At 50.9% G+C, this 18,550-nt stretch overlaps 1 protein-coding gene across 13 annotated transcripts in view; it reads right to left on the bottom strand.

Annotated features, from left to right (window-relative positions):
- Positions 1-18,550, bottom strand: part of SRCIN1 (SRC kinase signaling inhibitor 1) — a 1,709,922-nt gene that overhangs the window by 1,159,258 nt on the left and 532,114 nt on the right. The window contains exon 1 of one of the 13 annotated variants that reach the window (XM_069634675.1): positions 5,284-5,672. The exons of the other annotated variants lie outside the window; for them this stretch is intronic. The gene's annotated coding sequence lies outside the window, so the exon portion shown is untranslated. Of the gene's footprint in view, positions 1-5,283; positions 5,673-18,550 lie in introns of those variants that run through there. 13 annotated transcript variants of the gene reach the window in all.

The following is an 18,550-nucleotide window of genomic DNA, read 5'->3' on the forward strand; positions in this document are numbered from 1 at the left end:
AGCCAGGCGAGAATTCTACACTTTCGGGAAGCCCTAAGTGTTCTAAGACAAACTGAGTGAGAAGAGAGAAACCTTCAAGGTGCTTGGAAGCAGCCCGTCACCCTCCTGGGTAAATGGCAGAGTTGTGGAGGAGCATAGGGGCGATGGTAACAGCCTTGACCGCTGCATGAAAGACATTGACGAAAGAAGACCAATTAACATCACCAGCGAGTTATCGAAGGTAACAAAAGCCTGTTTGTGTTAAAATTGAAAGTAACTGTAACCCAAAAGTTGAAGGCTGCGTGTGTGCAGGTAAAACGCGTAATGGAAAGGAAAATTGCTGAATTGTAAAAGGAAAGGATACAAAGTAACAGAGTGGTCCTGCAGGGGGAAATCACACATTCGAAAGTCTCTGTGAAATGTTCTGAGTTGAAGTGTATTACAACGGGAATCAACGACAAGAAAGTAACTGCAATCCCAAAAGAAAGTTGAATAGGTGAAAAGCAAAGTATAAGAACTCTGAATATGCCTAGAGGGGAAAGTATATGAACTTTGAAAGAGGCCAAGAGGGCAAACTAAAGAGAATAAAAAGCTACAAGTACCAAAAGGCAATGGTGTTGCAAGATGAGAAAGATGGTGGATTGTAGAATTGTTTAAAGAGAGGTCAAAGTGGCAATGCAGAGGTCTATGCAACGTCCTTGCAGTTTCGAAAGTCTTCCACAGGGAAAAGACACGTAAGACAAAATGTGGGGAAGGGAACCCCAAAAAAGAGATAGACAAGCTCGAGCCCGTCTCGAGGGAAGCCTGTGCAGAACTGGGTGCAATAAGTTGAAAAGGTGAATAGACAGGCTTGAGCCCGGCAGAGGGAAGCCTGCTTTGAATTGTGGGAAATTAAGGGTCCAAAGTAGAACTGTGTATTTATGACAAGGCGAATGAAGCCTAAGGAAGTGATTGAACTACCAGAAGCTTGAAGCCCAAGCCTGAAACAATGAATTGTACCAGTAAGCCAAAGTGTTCAAGACTGATAGAACTGTGCCATCCACCTGTCCTTTTTAAGAAACTCTCTAGAACCTGTGGTGCTGAAAATGGGGAAGGGAGTTGTTTTAAAACATTCTGACATTTCTTCTTTTGAGACCCTATTTTCCTTTTGTATTCTCTTAACACATTTGTCATTTTGAGAAGGAGGGCAAGGTTGGTTTTTTTAGTATAGGCCTTTTTATGTTGACTAGACTGACTTGGACTTGTTGTGTTATTTGTTTAATGGTCGAGACTACTCCCATTCTACCAGCCCAACCAAAATACCCAATAAAGGTTTTTGAAACTTGTATCCATTGTGTCTGTGTCTGATCCCAGGCCTTCATTACACCTTCCACTGCTTATTAAGGCAGTCCATGAAAACAGTAGATACGTTGAGATTTAGAGAAACATGGAATAGCTGATGGATAAGGACAGTAACACCATTTGTGCTATTTGGATTCTGACTCTGACCATTGAGGACCCGAGTAGGACCTGCTTTCCAGACCTTTTCCTGTCCTGCCCCAAAGAGGATCTCTTTTCTGTTGCTGGCATCCACCGCACAGCGGGACCCTTTACTCTGAAGTCTTTTATGTTGGAAATCACATAGCTATTGCACTATGCGCCCAGGTGGCACACAAACGCTTCCATGGATCTGACCCACGTCTCAACACTGCACTCATTTGAGGCATCCAATGCCATGTAATTGTGGGTGAGGCAGGCTCAGCACAGTGCACCAAGTGAACAATCGGTTTCATCCGAATCAGACAGGGCCCAGAAGACAACTTGGCTCAGAAGGACCCCTTACATCCAAGATGATCCTCCACTAAGCAGATTAGGGATCAGTCGGGATCCTGCACCAATAAGAGGCAAGGAAGCACACGGCGAAGAGCAAGGGTTTGTGGGGACAATCCAGGCGGTGGGGGGAGGGGTGTGCAGTGTTGAGCAGCAGTGGGGGCTTTCGAGTGGTGAGAGACGGGAAGGCCTGTTTTGAGTCAAGGCCGTATGCACTGTTGGGCAGGGAATGGTTCTCTGCGAACGGCGAGGGTCAGGGATTCTTGTGTGAATGGAGCAGGATTGGATGCCATAGGAGTGGTGGGAACAGGGGTGTTAGAACTGTAGTGGCATGCAGTGTTTAGGAGGGATGGGTGCCCTAGGAGAGGCGAGAACTGGGGTGGCATGCAGTGTTTAGGAGGGATGGATGCCCTAGGAGAGGCGAGAACTGGGGTGGCATGCAGTGTTGAGCAGGGATGGATGCCCTAGCAGTGGCGAGAACTGAGGTGGCATGCAGTGTTGCCCAGGGATGGATGCCTTAGGAGTGGCGAGAACTGGGGTGGCATGCAGTGTTGAGCAGGGATAGATGCCCTAGGAGTGGCGAGAACGGGGGTGGCATGCAGTGTTGCCCAGGGATGGATGCACCAGGAGTGACGAGAAGTGGGGTGGCATGCAGTGTTGAGCAGGGATGGATGCCTTAGGAGTGGCGAGAACTGGGGTGGCATGCAGTGTTTAGGAGGGATGGATGCCCTGGGAGTGGTGAGAACTTGGGTGGCATGCAGGGTTGAGCAGGGATGGATGCCCTAGGAGTGGCGAGAACTGAGGTGACATGTAGTGTTCAGCAGGGATGGATGCCCTAGGAGTGGCGAGAACTGGGGTGGCATGCAGTGTTCAGCAGGGATGGATGCCCTAGGAGTGGCAAGAACTGGGGTGGCATGCAGTGTTTAGGAGGGATGGATACCCTGGGAGTGGTGGGGACTGGGGTGGCATGCAGGGTTGGGGAGGGATGCAGGCCCTAGGAGTGGTGGGGACTGGGGTGGCATGCAGTGTTGACCAGTGATGGAGGCCCTAGGAGTGGCGAGAACTGGGGTGGCATGCAATGTTTAAGAGGGATGGATGCCCTAGGAGTGGCGAGAAGTGGGGTGGCATGCAGTGTTGAGCAGGGATGGATGCCCTGTGAGTGGTGGGAACTGGGGTGGCATGCAGTGTTGAGCAGGGATGGATGCTCTAGGAGTGGCGAGAGCTGGGGTGGCATGCAGTGTTTAGGACGGATGGATGCCCTGTGAGTGGTGAGAACTTGGGTGGCATGCAGTGTTGCCCAGGGATGGATGCACTAGGAGTGACGAGAACTGTGGTGACATGCAGTGTTTAGGCGGAATGGATGCCCTAGGAGTGGCGAGAACTGGGGTGGCATGCAGTGGTGAGCAGGGATGGATGCCCTGTGAGTGGTGGGAACTGGGGTGGCATGCAGTGTTCAGCAGGGATGGATGCCCTAGGAGTGGCGAGAACTGGGGTGGCATGCAATGTTTAAGAGGGATGGATGCCCTGGGAGTGGTGAGAACTTGAGTGGCATTCAGGGTTGAGCAGCGATTGATGCCCTAGGAGTGGCGAGAACTAGTGTGGCATGCAGTGTTCAGCAGGGATGGATGCCCTAGGAGTGGCGAGAACTGGGGTGGCATGCAGTGTTCAGCAGGGATGGATGCCCTAGGAGTGGCAAGAACTGGGGTGGCATGCAGTGTTTAGGAGGGATGGATGCCCTGGGAGTGGTGGGAACTGGGGTGCCATGCAGTGTTGAGCAGGGATGGGTGCCCTAGGAGTGGCGAGAACTGGGGTGGCATGCAGTGGTGAGCAGGGATGGATGCCCTGTGAGTGGTGGGAACTGGGGTGGCATGCAGTGTTGAGCAGGGATGGATGCCCTAGGAGTGGCGAGAAGTGGGGTGGCATGCAGTATTGATCAGGGATGGATGCCCTAGGAGTGGCGAGAACTGGGGTGCCATGCAGTGTTGAGCAGGGATGGGTGCCCTAGGAGTGGCGAGAACTGGGGTGGCATGCAGTGGTGAGCAGGGATGGATGCCCTGTGAGTGGTGGGAACTAGGGTGGCATGCAGTGTTGAGCAGGGATGGATGCCCTAGGAGTGGCGAGAAGTGGGGTGGCATGCAGTGGTGAGCAGGGATGGATGCCCTGTGAGTGGTGGGAACTGGGGTGGCATGCAGTGTTGAGCAGGGATGGATGCCCTAGGAGTGGCGAGAAGTGGGGTGGCATGCAGTATTGATCAGGGATGGATGCCCTAGGAGTGGCGAGAACTGGGGTGGCATGGAGTGTTGAGCAGGGTTGGAGGCCCTAGCAGTGGCGAGAACTGGGGTGCCATGCAGTGTTGAGCAGGGATGGGTGCCCTAGGAGTGGCGAGAACTGGGGTGGCATGCAGTGTTGACCAGGGATGGAGGCCCTAGGAGTGGCGAGAACTGGGGTGGCATGCAGTATTGATCAGGGATGGATGCCCTAGGAGTGGCGAGAACTGGGGTGGCATGCAGTGTTGACCAGGGATGGAGGCCCTAGGAGTGGCGAGAACTGGGGTGGCATGCAGTATTGATCAGGGATGGGTGCCGTAGGAGTGGCGAGAACTGGGGTGGCATGCTGTACTGATCAGGGATGGATGCCCTAGGAGGGGCGAGAACTGGGGTGGCATGCTGTACTGATCAGGGATGGATGCCCTAGGGGTGGCGAGAACTGGGGTGGCATGCAGTATTGATCAGGGATGGATGCCGTAGCAGTGGCGAGAACTGGGTGGCATGCAGTAATGATCAGGGATGGATGCCCGGAGAGTGGTGGGAACTGGGGTGGCATGCAGTGTTTAGGAGGGATGGATGCCCTATGAGTGGCGAGAACTTGGGTGGCATGCAGTGTGGAGCAGGGATGGATACTTTCCAAATGTTACCAGGTGGGGGACCACGGTGGGGGCTGGCTCGGCTTTGTAATTGGATGTTATACTGCACTCTGCTACCACGTGCGTGGATCCTTGGCAGGGATCGATGTTTTCTAGAGTGGGGGAATTGGGGTTGAATGCAGTGCTGTGCAGGGTTGGATGCACTGTGGGTGCGCAGAGTCAGGGAGGCAAAAATGGCATGCTGTCAGAATGACAGTTGGGAAGGGATGCAGTGTGGAGGGAAGAGTGTTGCTCGCACAGTGGAGATGGGAGGGGTGCAGTGTGGAGCAGAAATTGATGCACTGCGTGTGGTGAGGGTCGGGAAGGCATGCGGCGGGTGGGATGTGTTAGTGGTGTGCGTGCACGGATGGGTGCTGCCAGCCGGGCGCTGTGCAGTGTTGAGCCGGCATGGGCACTGACAGCCGAGGAGGCACGCAGCGCCAAGCAGGGGTGGCCGCTTTCCAATCGAGAGCGCCTCGTGCATGAAAATGCCAATATGCAGGGAAGGCGGCCCACGGGCAGCCCGCGGGATTCACACAGTCTGAAGCGCCGCCAGGCTTGGGGGTGTGCCAGCCCTTCCTTGCACCTCTTACCTGTATGAGGGGCCCCCTCTCCCTGGGGGTGGCACGTGAAACGGGCATTCACGTTCTCCCTCGCGCCTTCTGCTCGCCCACCGGCACGCCGTCGCTCCCGCGGAAAACCGGCTTCGCTGCTGGAACCATCTCCGGTGGTCTGGAAAGCAGGTGCGCCTGGCGGGGTCCCCCTCCTTCGCGATCAGATCCAATGGGGCCCAATTCCGAACCGGCCGCGGCCCCCCTTGGGCTAGAAGGGGGCACCCCCTCGCCCGCGGTTGTGTGTGGGAAGGAAGGGGCGCCCGTGCTTCCAGATTCGATCTATGAAGCGGCAGCAGGAATTATCATAAGCAGAATCTCTCGATGCAGTTTATGACTGCGGCTTCATAAATCTTCGTGAGGCAGCCAGGCCCAGACGGCCTGTGAACGCGGCAATTGCAGAGGCAGGCAGCGTCTGAAGCTTGGTTGCACGCAGCGACGGGTGTGAGCGCACCAAGGAGAGGGGCAGCGCTCTGGGAAGGGGCCGAGGCCCCGCGCCACAGCCAGGGGGGATTGAAACAGTGGCCCACAGTCACACAGGGCAATTCGCTCACTGGCTCTGTGAGGTGTACCCAGGGAGCGGGGGGGGGGGGGGGCAAAAGTGCTGCAAATTGTGCAGTTTATTTATTCAGCAAAGCTGGTCAAGCATACGAACTGCACAGTGGGGTGGCTCATCAAAACAACCCACTTTGGCCAAAAAACGGGCCCACTTTTACCCAAAAGTTGGCCCACACTAGCATGTTGCGCCTAAACTTCAGGCATTCCCCCTGTAGGCCAGTCCGAGCATGAACACAGCTCTCCAGCAATTCCCAGGCATCTATGGCAAAGATATGTCAGTGTAAGTAACAGGCCCACACTAGCATGTTGGACCTGAACTTCAAGCATTGCCCTGTAGGCCAGTCCGAGCATGTACACAGCTCTCCAGCAACTCCCAAACACCTATGGCAAAGGTTTGTCAGTTCGAGTAAATGACCCACAGTAGCATTTTGAGCATGAACTTCAGACATTGATCTGTAGGCCAGTCTGAGTATGTACACAGCTCTCCAGCAACTCCCAAGCAGCTGTGGCAAAGGATTGTCAGTTCGAGTAACTGACCCACACTAGCATTTTGAGCATGCACTTGAGGCACTGATCTGTAGGCCAGTCCGAGCATGTACACAGCTCTCCAGCAACTCCCAAGCAACTATGGCAAAGGTTCGTCAGTTCGAGTTCGAGGCCCACACTCGCATGTTGGTCCTGAACTTCAGGCATTCCCCCTGTAGGCCAGTCCGAGCATGTACACAGCTCTCCAGCAACTCCCAAGCAACTATGGCAAAGGTTCGTCAGTTCGAGTTCGAGGCCCACACTAGCATGTTGGCCCTGAACTTCAGGCATTCCCCCTGTAGGCCAGTCCGAGCATGTACACAGCTCTCCAGCAACTCCCAGGGATCTATGGCAAAGATATGTCAGTTTAAGTAAATGGCCCACGCTAGCATGTTGGTCTGAACTTCAGGCATTCCCCCTGTAGGCCAGTCCGAGCAGGACACAGCTCTCCCGCAACTCCCAGGCAGCTATGGCAAAGATATGTCAGTTTAAGTACCTGGCCCACACTAGCATGTTGGACCTGAACTTCAAGCATTGCCCTGTAGGCCAGTCCGAGCATGTACACAGCTCTTCAGCAACTCCCAAGCAGCTATGGCAAAAGGTATGTCAGTTTGAGTAACTGGCCCACACTGGCATGTTGGGCCTAAACTTCGGCATTTCCCTGTAGGCCAGTCCATGTATGGACACAGCTCTCCAGCTACTCCCAAGCAGCTATGGCAGTGGTTTGACAGTTCGAGTTCGAGGCTCACACTAGCATGTTGGTCCTGAACTTCAGGCATTCCCCCTGTAGGCCAGTCCGAGCATGTACACAGCTCTCCAGCAACTCCCAAGAAGCTATGGCAAAAGGTAGGTCAGTTTGACTAACTGGCCGACACTCGCATGTTGGGCCTAAACTTCAGGCATTTCCCTGTAGGCCAGTCCAAGCATGTACACAGCTCTCCAGCAACTCCCAGGCAGCTATGGCAAAAATATGTCAGTTTAAGTCACTGGCCCACACTAGCATGTTCGACCTGAGCTTCAAGCATTGCTCTGTAGGCCAGTCCGAGCATGTGCACAGCTCTCCAGCAACTCCCAAGCAGCTATGGCAAAAGGTATGTCAGTTTGAGTAACTGGCTGACACTAGCATGTTGTGCCTAAACTTCGGCATTTCCCTGTAGGCCAGTCCGAGCATGTACACAGCTCTCCAGCAACTTCCAGGGAGCTATGGCAAAGAAATGTCAGTTTAACTAACTGTCCCGCACTAGCATGTTCGACCTGAACTTCAAGCATTGCCCTGTAGGCCAGTCCGAGCATGTCACAGCTCTCCAGCAACTCCCAAGCAGCTATGGCAAAGATATGTCAGTTTAAGTAACTGGCCGACACTGCATGTTGGGCCTAAACTTCGGCATTTCCCTGTAGGCCAGTCTGAGTATGTATACAGCTCTCCAGCAACTCCCAAGCACCTATGGCAAAGGTTTGTCAGTTTAAGTAACTGACCCACACTAGCATTTTGAGCATGAACTTCAGGCACTGATCTGTAGGCCAGTCCGAGTATGTACACAGCGCTCCAGGAACTCCCAAGCAGCTATGGCAAAGGTTTGTCAGTTTAAGTAACTGACCCACACTAGCATTTTGAGCATGAATTTCAGGCACTGGTCTGTAGGCCAGTCCGAGTATGTACACAGCGCTCCAGGAACTCCCAAGCAGCTATGGCAAAGGTTTGTCAGTTCGAGTAACTGACCCACACTAGCATTTTGAGCATGAACTACATGCACTGATCTGTAGGCCAGTCCGAGTATGTACACCGCGCTCCAAGAACTCCCAAGCAGCTATGGCAAAGGTTTGTCAGTTCGAGTAACTGGGTCGAGGACACTGTTTAGAGGAGACAATATCCCTACTCCAGTGACAGGCTTCACTGGGTGTGTCCGTGTGCGTTCTATGCTAGATGCCCAGCTGCTAGTGGCATAGGGCACCCCTGTGTGAATTCTTCGCCAGATTAATAATATATTTAATTTTGGAGCTTGATAACACGCCACACGCAGCCAGAGCATTGTTAGGAATGCCGAAAAAGAGCCTGCGAGCCCAGATTATGTGCGAACGTGCTGCATGAGTAGGACTGGTCCGGTATGTGTAAATACCACTGGCCTACAGGTTTATACATATAGCAGGCTTTGTCTGGGGGAAGGGCAGACACGTGTAGTTTGGTATATGTTTGAGGGCTGCATTCAGTCTTTGGCCACTACCGTCTAGTCTTCATGACAGTGAGGTGGTCCCTAACACATGAGTCACTGGTCTTGAATATCAGGGGCTGTAAGCAAGGTTTGGAAGAGGACACTGGGGGCCAGTGACTTTGGGAAAACATGAAAGGGGTTCAGTGGCTTTCTTGCTGGGTTTGGGGGTTCCCCTCGATTGGCTGCCCGCCACCCCCAAGAACTGTTTACAACAAACATTCAAATGGTTTCTTTGAAAGGACATTGGGCCAGAAACATTGGCAACGCATGGAAGCCCCCACAGCGGCCAGTATAGAGGCGCGTGGCGTGGGGGCAGCCACTCACACCCCTCCTGAAGTATTGTGCTCTAGAAAGTGCAGAGGCTGAGCAACGAGGACCACACACTTGATGGCATTTCAAAGGGCCTTTTGGCAAAGTCTGGGGCTCTTCACAAGGGTTTTTATTCTTAAGTGATTGCAACATGATGCATCTTGGGGTATACTGAGGCAGTCACAGTGTTCACAGCACGACCAGATCCACGTACAACCAGACAGAGGTAATTGCGGGGAGAGCTTTGCCAGCTATTTACAGTGTACATGTCGAACAGGAAATCATATTATACCCTCTAGATCGTGTATATATATTGGCCTAGGCCAAGTCGCTCTGCGAGGAAATCCGCGTCGCAAGGTCCTGACCTTAGATCTGTGTAAACTGCCATGTTAGGTTCATCCGCCATTTTAGATTCTCTCTCTAAAGTCACCCTGTGTTCTAAGATGGTGGACAGTGTCCTTCCGAATGTAACATGGCCGTCTTGACCTCTGTGTACAAGTTAATGTGTAAACTGCCTGCAGGCCAAATGTTAGGGTCATGTACTGAGACCTTGTCCTTCGTTGACCTGTGTATAGAGGATTACCTGTACCAACGAAACTAATCCATGAACATATATTATGCACAATACTGTTCGAGCATCCAATGTGAACACTTGTTTGACTATATTGTTTAAGATATATGTGAAAGAACAATGTGAGATCCAAAGACACACTGTTGCTATTGTAACTTGTTTGCGAATATGTTAAGGATAACCGCTAAATGTATAGATGCATGAATTAAGATGCAAACTCGGCACGAACCCTAGATCCGGGATGTATTAACTTGTAGGTGGGCTGGACATCATGTTTTGGACTGCATAAAAGGTGCGATTATTCTGATGTACAGCCCCACTCACTACGCACACCGAACAGGACTGGTTCTCGCTGTGTCGTATTGGAGGGCCTGATAGCTATCTGTTGCTTTGTCCTTTGAAACTGTTCAGTTATAGAATAAATATCTTTGTATCTTTCTTTGTAACCCACGTTTGGGGTATTTCCTTTTGGGGTACTCAGCCTCGATATCCCTTTTTTTTGCTTTCACATATATATGTTACAAAGCTTATTTCATTCGTTTTTATTGCATATGATTCCGAAAAACCTTTACAATTCGTCAGAGAAAAACAATAAAAGCGTCAATTAACGCGCTCATCCACATTGAGTATTAACACACAACTACATAAAAACAGTATTAGCATATTACATCCTGTAACATTTAAACATTCATTTAACATTCGCCTTGGATTAATTCAAGCCTTCACACATGCAAAAGTAAAACAATCTAATATATTGGGAGCAGTGATCGAAGTGAGCGGGGAACGGTCGGGAACGGTGTTCCAGTACTTTCAAGAAGACAGGAAACTAAGTAACAGATTAATAACTGCTGGAGCATATGCAGGCAACCTTACCTTTGTTGTGTTGGGGTGTTGGCGCGTGTCTGGTGAACCCCCTCCCTCACCATGAATTATTACACCACAACATTTGGTCAAGTATAAACTCGCTTGCAACCAAAGAACACTCTCCTTGTTAGCAAGTGGGCGCCTAGCTACAGAGAATGTAGGAGGCCTGCCGCGGCAAGCCCAGCAGGCGCTAATTTGGCACTTAGAACCTCTTCCAGAGGTTCTCGCATCTGCCCACGTTATTGGGAGCGTCCATTTCTTAAGATGGGCCATTCTTTCTGAAGACAGGGCAGAACGCTCCAACAGGAGAGGTCTCGTTCGTGAAGCTGCCCAGCTTTTCAGAGTTGTGGTCCCATAGCGCCTGGCTTGTCTGCAGGTTGGCGTACTGCGCCCACGCGGGGGTCGCCAGACCTTAGCCTGGGATGGGCAAGATAAGAGGATGGGGAAAGAGGGTACAGGTGCCAGCTACAGAGGGAAGAAAGGAGGGTGCAGGCGACAGCTTGCCTGAATGTCGTGACAGTGGACCCTAGACCAGGACTGCAGAAAGAAGACACACCCGAGCACGTCTGCAATCAGAAGGAACGTCTCTGTGAAGGCAGCGGGCCATTAGTAACACGCAGTGCTTGGCTGAGTGATGGGTTGGAGGTGTGCTCAAGTGCACCCCTGAAGTCTGGGGGGATGCCTTGAGAAAGCCACCACCTGCCTCTATGTGCCCAGCAAAAGATTTGGTCAGAGTTTACATGACCAACACAGGTGCTACCATTCATTTATTGATTTAAATTGGTTATTTTTTAACACGCTTAATACCTCTCCACAATCCCTGCAACACGTCTGACCTGCGACCTGTCTTACTTTCTCACGAGCTTTCCCTCCAGGGGCATGAATACCTCAAGGGTAGATGCTTAATAAGTCCTCACCACTCTTCCATTACCCCACCCGCCTCATCCTAACCACCAGCCACTACCCCTTCACGGGCAACGCCTGGCTGAACGCTCACTCCTAGCTTCTCAGCGCCGCCCATTCACCCCTATTCCTACACACAAAACCCTTGGCAACCAGTCGCAAACGCTTCACGCACGACTCTTCATCTTGCTACCCCTACTCCCCAATACTTCACCCCTTACCGCCTCCCCTAATATTCACCTCATCTAACCCATCACTAGTTACCCCCAACCCTTCACCCGCAGCCTCATGGCCCTAACCCTTCACACCCAACCCTTCCCCCTTCACCTTTGCTTTTAGTCCATCACCCTAAACCTTTCACCCCTCAAAATGTTCCCCTTGCCCCATTCATAGCCCAAGTCCTGGACATTAAGTGTCCTGTGCCCAATGTCTGTCCCCTGGTGCGCTGAGGCTCCCCAGTGAGGACTGGTGGCGGCATACTGTGGCAGGCCCCTCCCACGGGCAGGCACACCCCATCGCCCTTACTGACTCTTTCCCCCTGCGCCGCTTCCATGTGGGGACCCAGATCTGGCCTTCGCCGCTCCCCAGTATGGTTTCCGGCTTAAGCTGCAAGCATCACGATGCAATGGCGGCCTCCAATATGCTTGACACAAGGTCCTTTCCTCACATGCCCATCTTCTCTTGCCGCGCTCCTAGGCCACACCACACACCGTGCTTTTATTTGTCCATTCTTTTATTTTTCTTCTACTTTTGTCCCCTCTCCTTTTGTCTCTGCTCTAACTTCTCTGACCTCACCTGTGACTGGAGCGCCTCGATGCGGTCCAGTCACTCATCCATAGCTCTTCTTATGAGCTGTAATATTAAGGGGGGGGGTTCTCTATCAGAGTGGTGTGGACAGCATTTCAACTTTGAAGAGTCTCCTTTCACTTCACCAGAATGAACCCTTGGCCCACTTTGAAGCACGTGGTTCTGAAACAAGAGCCCCTTTGCCACAAAATGGGCTTGGAGGTTGGTTTTGGTGGCAGAAGGTTTGGGGGGCTGGGCCTTAGCATTGGTGTACCGTCTACCCACATCCCTCGCTCTTTAAAATACTGCACATCCGACTTCCATGTGTGCCTTTTTTGTGGGCTTTTTGCACTTTTGCACTTTTCGGAACTATTTCTCCACATTTATTTACTTTGCATTTGTTTTCCACAACATTATCAAGAGCGACACTTGAACTACGGTCATTGCGCGCCTCGAATGGCATCTATTTCCGGTCTGGGGCCAGACTGTATGTGTTGCTTGGTGACGGCATCTTTCCCTTTGCTTTCTCTCCTACAGGCAGGAGCTCTTTTGGGCAGGGCCAGCCTTAGGCCAGGGCCACCCGGGCATCCGCCCAGGGCGCCATTAGCCCCTTGTGCCACGCCAGCTCTGGGGAGTCTTTCAAGGGCTCCCTCGAGCTGACGTGCTGGAAGAAGGTACGGCAGGCGCCCTATTGAAATGAAATGTGCCCCGCTCTTGTGCTGGCGCCGGGCTTTCCCATGTGGGAGCAGGGCGCATTTAATAACAATAGAGAGCAGGGAGTAAAAACAAAAAAAGCCACATTTTTGTTTCACTGAGTGGGGTGCTGCGGCCTCCAAGGCCAGACCTGCTTTTGGGGCCTGGTATTTCACGCCCAATCCAGCTATGTGCCTCTCATCCTCTCACTGTACTGAAGGATCCCCATTCCGCACACGCCAGCCCCCACAAGCTGAGCGATGCTCTTCACCCATTGGCTACCCAACTCTGCTCCAGTCAGTCTGCCCCCCACACTGGCACCTGCTTTGCGCCAACCTCCCTCTCCTTTGACCTGACCAGTCTTGTTAGGCACTGCGTCTTCAGCCAGGCGATCCTGGTGCCTAGCCAGTGTGCACACACCACCCTCGCCTCCAGAATTGCTTTGTTCAGCCCAGTCTGCTCTAGTCTGCAACCCAGTGGAGCTAAAAGCATTAGAACCCACAATGGGTGGTATTCCCTACCACTAGGAGCCCTTACTATTCCCTTAAAGTTTTACAGTTTTCTCGGGCCATTAGGTCAGGCTTTGCGGGCTCCTAATGGCCGGGAATGCCGCTCCATGGGGTCTAATGCTGAAATGGCGCTTCTCTGTGCATAGCAGGACCAACTCCAAAACAGATTATGTTCAGTTTTTCTTATGTTACTTCCTGGTGGACCCTATGCCTGCCTTGGGCTTTCAGGCGTCTCCTCTGTGTACATAGTATATGCTAGCGGTCTAGTTCGCAATTATTGTACCGCTACGTCTCGTTCCTCCATACTTTTGGGAGTTCCCACTAACTGGGAATGGGTTGGGAGCCCTAGCGCCAGAGGCGCAGCCAGGATTGCTTAACAAGTGGGGCCTAACGCTAATGTAGTTGGACCCACCACAGTGACATTAACACCTGTAAATGCCTGCATAACTCTGCTGAGTGGGCATTTAGAGATTTTGGGTGGATCTTGCCCGCTCAGGCCCTTCCCTGTCTACGCTTCTGCCTAGCGCGCTTCCCCGTGAATCATTTGAGAAGCGGAGATAGGCCTAATGGGCATAGTGAGGCCATGCCATAGTCTCTTCCCCCCAGGCTCCTACCCCTCAGTCCCTTTCGCTGCATTGAGCGGGACTGATATAGGCCTCTTCTTTTTAGTTTGGGCTATTAGGTCTTGCTTGCACCACCTATAAGCTGTAACTATTGCATTAGATTACAGATGGGGAGAAATGGCATACAAGAAGGGACACACAGCCTGTAGGTGTTGTTTGGTTATGCGCACACTGCGATCAATACGATAGCCTCATCACCGATTCCCCGGCGGTGACCTCCTCCCATGTGGCCACGGGACGGCAGCCGCTACCTGATCCTGACCCTGTGGGTGGTTATATGAGGGAGGATCACCTGGGAGGGGAGAACTACTAGGGAGAGGACTCTATTACACTTAGCATTTGGTCACCCCACAATTCCTCCTTATTGTGAAAATCAAAAACTTCTACCTTTATGTCACTCTAGACAAAACCCCATGTATACCTCAAACACTCATAACACACAGAAAACATCTTCCGTTTCTGACAATTCTCTATGTGAAGTTTTTGAATAACATCATGATGGAAATCCCATTCCATCTATGGACGTCAGCTCCCATAAAGCCTGAAGTACGGAGACGAAGAAGAGGGGGGAAGAGTTAATGCAAACTAAGCAAAGTCCAGAGACTAATGCGCAGACTAGCTGTTGCATTCGAACTAAAGTACCTGGGACATTTAAAAATGGCAACCTCAGTATCCAGCTAAGCAGTATTCGAGTTACAGACCCCGGTGTGGCACGAAGGAAGGAGAGGCCCAGGGGCATATGTGGGGGTAACGAGAGGCACAGCAGAACTCCTGGAAGTATGGTCGTAGCAGGAAACAGCGTTCTCCACTTCAGGTCACTGAAGAAAGTTGGCAAGTGACCGCAGATCTGCAGGAAACACTGAAGCAACGTCTGCATTGTGTGAGAACCAATCCAGGGAGGAAGCTTCACTGCACATGCATGCCATAAGTTGGAGAAGCCACAAACTACCGGTGAGTCGGGCCATGAGCCATTGGAGACACCGGGGTGCACCAACAAAGAGGCAATCAAGTGAATGAAGTATGTGAGATTGATATTTTGGACAATACTCAAAGACGATTTGAACGCGGACAAACTTTAATGTTAAATCTATGTTTAAAAGAAAGAAAATTTGAATACCGTCAAGAAAAAGTGCAGCAACGAAACCTGAACAAATACATATGCCTGAGATGTCAATTTGGGAGAGAGCTGAAACAAGTGTTACCCTAAGTAAAGACATTGGACAGAACAAAGTAGATGCTGATGTAATATATGGAAAATAACAAGTGAAACCAATAAAGAAGTCCTGGCAAAGAGAGGGTACCAGGCAGCTGACATTTGGGGAAAGCTAGCTGGCAGGGAGTACACCAGGGCATCTGTAATACCCCAGAGGAAGGAGGGTTCCTAGCAGGAGAGTATACCAGGTAATCCACTGAAGTTGTGAAAAGACTTAACATTGTGGCAAGATACCGGGCAGGGAAGTATACCAGGCCATCTAAGAAGGCCATAAAGAAAGCCCATGGCAGTCAAATATACCAGGCATTTGAAACCATAAAAATAACTTGAACATTATGGGAAGATACCTGGCAAGGAAGTTTACCAGGGAATCTGAAGAGCCCATGAAAGGATTCCTCGCAGAGGAGTATACCAGATAGTCCACCAAGAAGACATGTATACAAGAAGTCCTGGCAGCCAAAGCTATCAGGCGCTCTGAAAACTGGGGGCAGATTCCTGGCAGGGGAGTATACCAGGGTATCGGAAGAGCCCCATTTAATTTTAATTTTTCTTGGAAGGATTTCTCGCAGAGGAGTATACCAGATAGTCCACCAAAGAAGGGTGATTCTTTTCTGACCATTCGAAATCAACAGGTGAAATTGGGTCTATTTCTTTTGGAAATGTTGACATTACCTTGTGGAGTGCCACAGGGTTCATCCCTATCTCCTGTACAGTTCAATCTCTACATTTGACCTTTGCTAAAAAAAAATGTGCTCAGTTCAACCTTCAGTATCATTCGTATGCAGATGATACGCAGATCTGCGTTAGCTTAAGACAACCAGTGGCGGCAGCTGAGAGCATCTTGAAATGTGCAAAGAAAATCTGACTGTGGATGCTTGATAACAATCTCCAACTTAACCCCAATAAGACAGAAATGATTGTCTTTAAAAAAAAAAAATGGAAACTCTTTTTCCAATAGTCCCATGTTCCCCACTGTTTGGAATTACTTCCAAGTATACGGAATCTGTAAAAAATGTAGGTTGCATTTGGCATTCATATTTGGGGTACAACTTGCATATCAATCAGATGATTAAATCAGTGTACTTCCAATTGAAAATGTTGAAACCTGTTCTTCCCCTTATTTCAGAAGGGGATCGAGCAATTGTGGTAGGTACTCTTGTTAATGCCAGGCTGGACTACTGCAATGGGCTCCTGGTAGGTTGTCCTAAATACCAGTTGCAGCACCTTGCAGTAGCCCAAAATTCTGCTGTTCATCTAATTTTTGTTGCTATCATGCAAAGAGTTACTCTAGTTTCGTAGGAAACTCCACTTGCTACCAGTCCATCAGTGGATCCGATTCAAGCTGTTGTGTTTTATTTTTAGATGTGTGCGTGGCCTGGCACCACCATACCTTATTGCAAAAATTAAGACCTACAACCCATTAGACCCTTCCGGTCCATGAATCAAGACCTACTGGTAGTTCCATCCTTTAGATCTGTTCACTGGTGGGACAGAAGGTTTTCAGTAGCCGGTCCTCAGGCTTGGAACTGTTTGCCACTCCATCTATGGAAAATTGTTTAGGAAACAGCTAAACACATTTTTGTCCAAGTAAGATTGCATTCTGAGTAGCTATCACTGTGTCTGATGTATTATGAATTAAATCTGCGCCTAGATGTGGCATCCCGCTTGGTTACTTCGGGATATGCGTGCTATAAATTCAAAAATCAAATCAATCAAAGAAGACCTGTATACAAGAAGTCCTGGCAGCCAAAGCTACCATGCGCTCTGAAAACTTTGGGAAGATTCCTGGCAGGTGAGTATACCAGGGAATCTGAAGAGCCCCATGAAATGATTCCTTGCAGAGGAGCACACCAGGTAATCCACCAAAAAAGTAATGTATACAAGAGGTCCTGGTAGGCAAGTCTACCAGGCATTTTGAAAACTGTGGAAAGATACCTGGCAGGGAAGTATACCAGAGGATATGAAAACCCCATATGGGCAATCCTGGTGGGGGAGTATACCAGGCAATCCACCAGAGTTGTAAAAGAAAGTTTAACAGTGATACAAAATATCTGGCAAGGAAGTATACCAGGGAATCTGAAAAGTGCACGAAAGAAGTTTTGATATGTAAACACACAAGCCAAAATGTTACGTTTCCAGAACAAGAAACCTTGTGAATCCAATATAGAGACAGGGTTGTTCAAGAGAAACACCTTTGTTACAAAGGCATTGTTGGATGTTGTGGAACATAGTGTGAATAAGAACTTTCTGAATCCAGTGTAAAAGCCTCAAGAAATTGTTGCATAAAGAGACACTCTTGTAATACAAATAAACGGTTATTTAAAAGAGACACTTTGGCCATCTTACTAAAAATCCTGGGGAAGGTTGGCCACCAGGGGGTGCACGGATGAACATCTTCACTGTGTAAGCTCCGCACCCGCGGGTCCGTGAAGCGAATTGGGCCCCCGCTTTGTGGCCCCCCCCGGAAATAAGAACAAGCGGAAAGCTGTGTGAAGCCTGCCCCCACCCATAGGAGAAATCCCGATCAAAATCGGAGGAGGGAAAGGCACACAACCACCAGCCGAAGTTTCGGCCCAAATGAGGACACACGTGTGCAGGGGAAACCCCAGCGAGATTACACACTCCCCAGCAGGCCAAGTAAGAAGGACCGGCGATCCTCAGCCCGAGGACCCGGAGAGCACCTGGCCGGACCCGCACAGCATACGGGAGATCACCAAAGTGACAGAGAGGAGTGAACACCCCCGCAGTGGGACCCAGTCCCTGCGCGGACCAGAGAGGACCTCCCGTTAAGATGCATGCAGCGCCAGTCCCCAGTCTCACGCAGGCTGCGGACTCTGCGGAACTATAAAACAACAGAAAGCAGCGGGCTTCACGAGCGAGACTACACCGCTGCGCCAGCAGCCCAGAGGACCCCAGCACAACGCTCCCCACGGGCAGCCTACTGGTTGTCACGGCGGGCGGGCTCCCACTCGGTCCTCTCCCGCGGTGGCCGACGGAGGAGCACAGGCCGCGAGGGGGCCTGGAAAACACACACTGTGTCATTGAAACACCACGGATGCAACAGGGAAGCCCCCCGCCCCCAGGCAAGAGGACCATACGGTACCCAGGCAAATGCGCGCCACCACACCCTGTATCCAAAAAACTCGAGGGAACTGAGCCAGCAAGGGGAATCAGCACGGAACACACAAAGCTGCCCCCACACCCCAAAGAAAAGCATTCACAAAGAGAGGTACCCACCCCCCCAAACACCAATCCACCAACTCATTGGTAGTAAGGTCTGAAAAAGAGTGAAAGAGGCTCAGACCCCTGCACATCCAAGTAAAGAACCGCAGAAAAGGAAAATTAAACACAACAGCCCAGCAGCCCTACACACTGCTCTGCTTCAACGTGGTTAATGCGCAATAAACACAGAATACAGCCCAAATTAAGTAGGTCACCCAAGTGTACCGCATTGCAGAGAAGTAAAGCAGGCCACAAGCCCCTAT

This window comes from Ambystoma mexicanum, chromosome 13, assembly GCF_040938575.1.
Source record: "Ambystoma mexicanum isolate Mex_15411 chromosome 13, UKY_AmexF1_1, whole genome shotgun sequence".
In the NCBI taxonomy this organism is placed as follows: Eukaryota; Metazoa; Chordata; class Amphibia; order Caudata; family Ambystomatidae; genus Ambystoma; species Ambystoma mexicanum.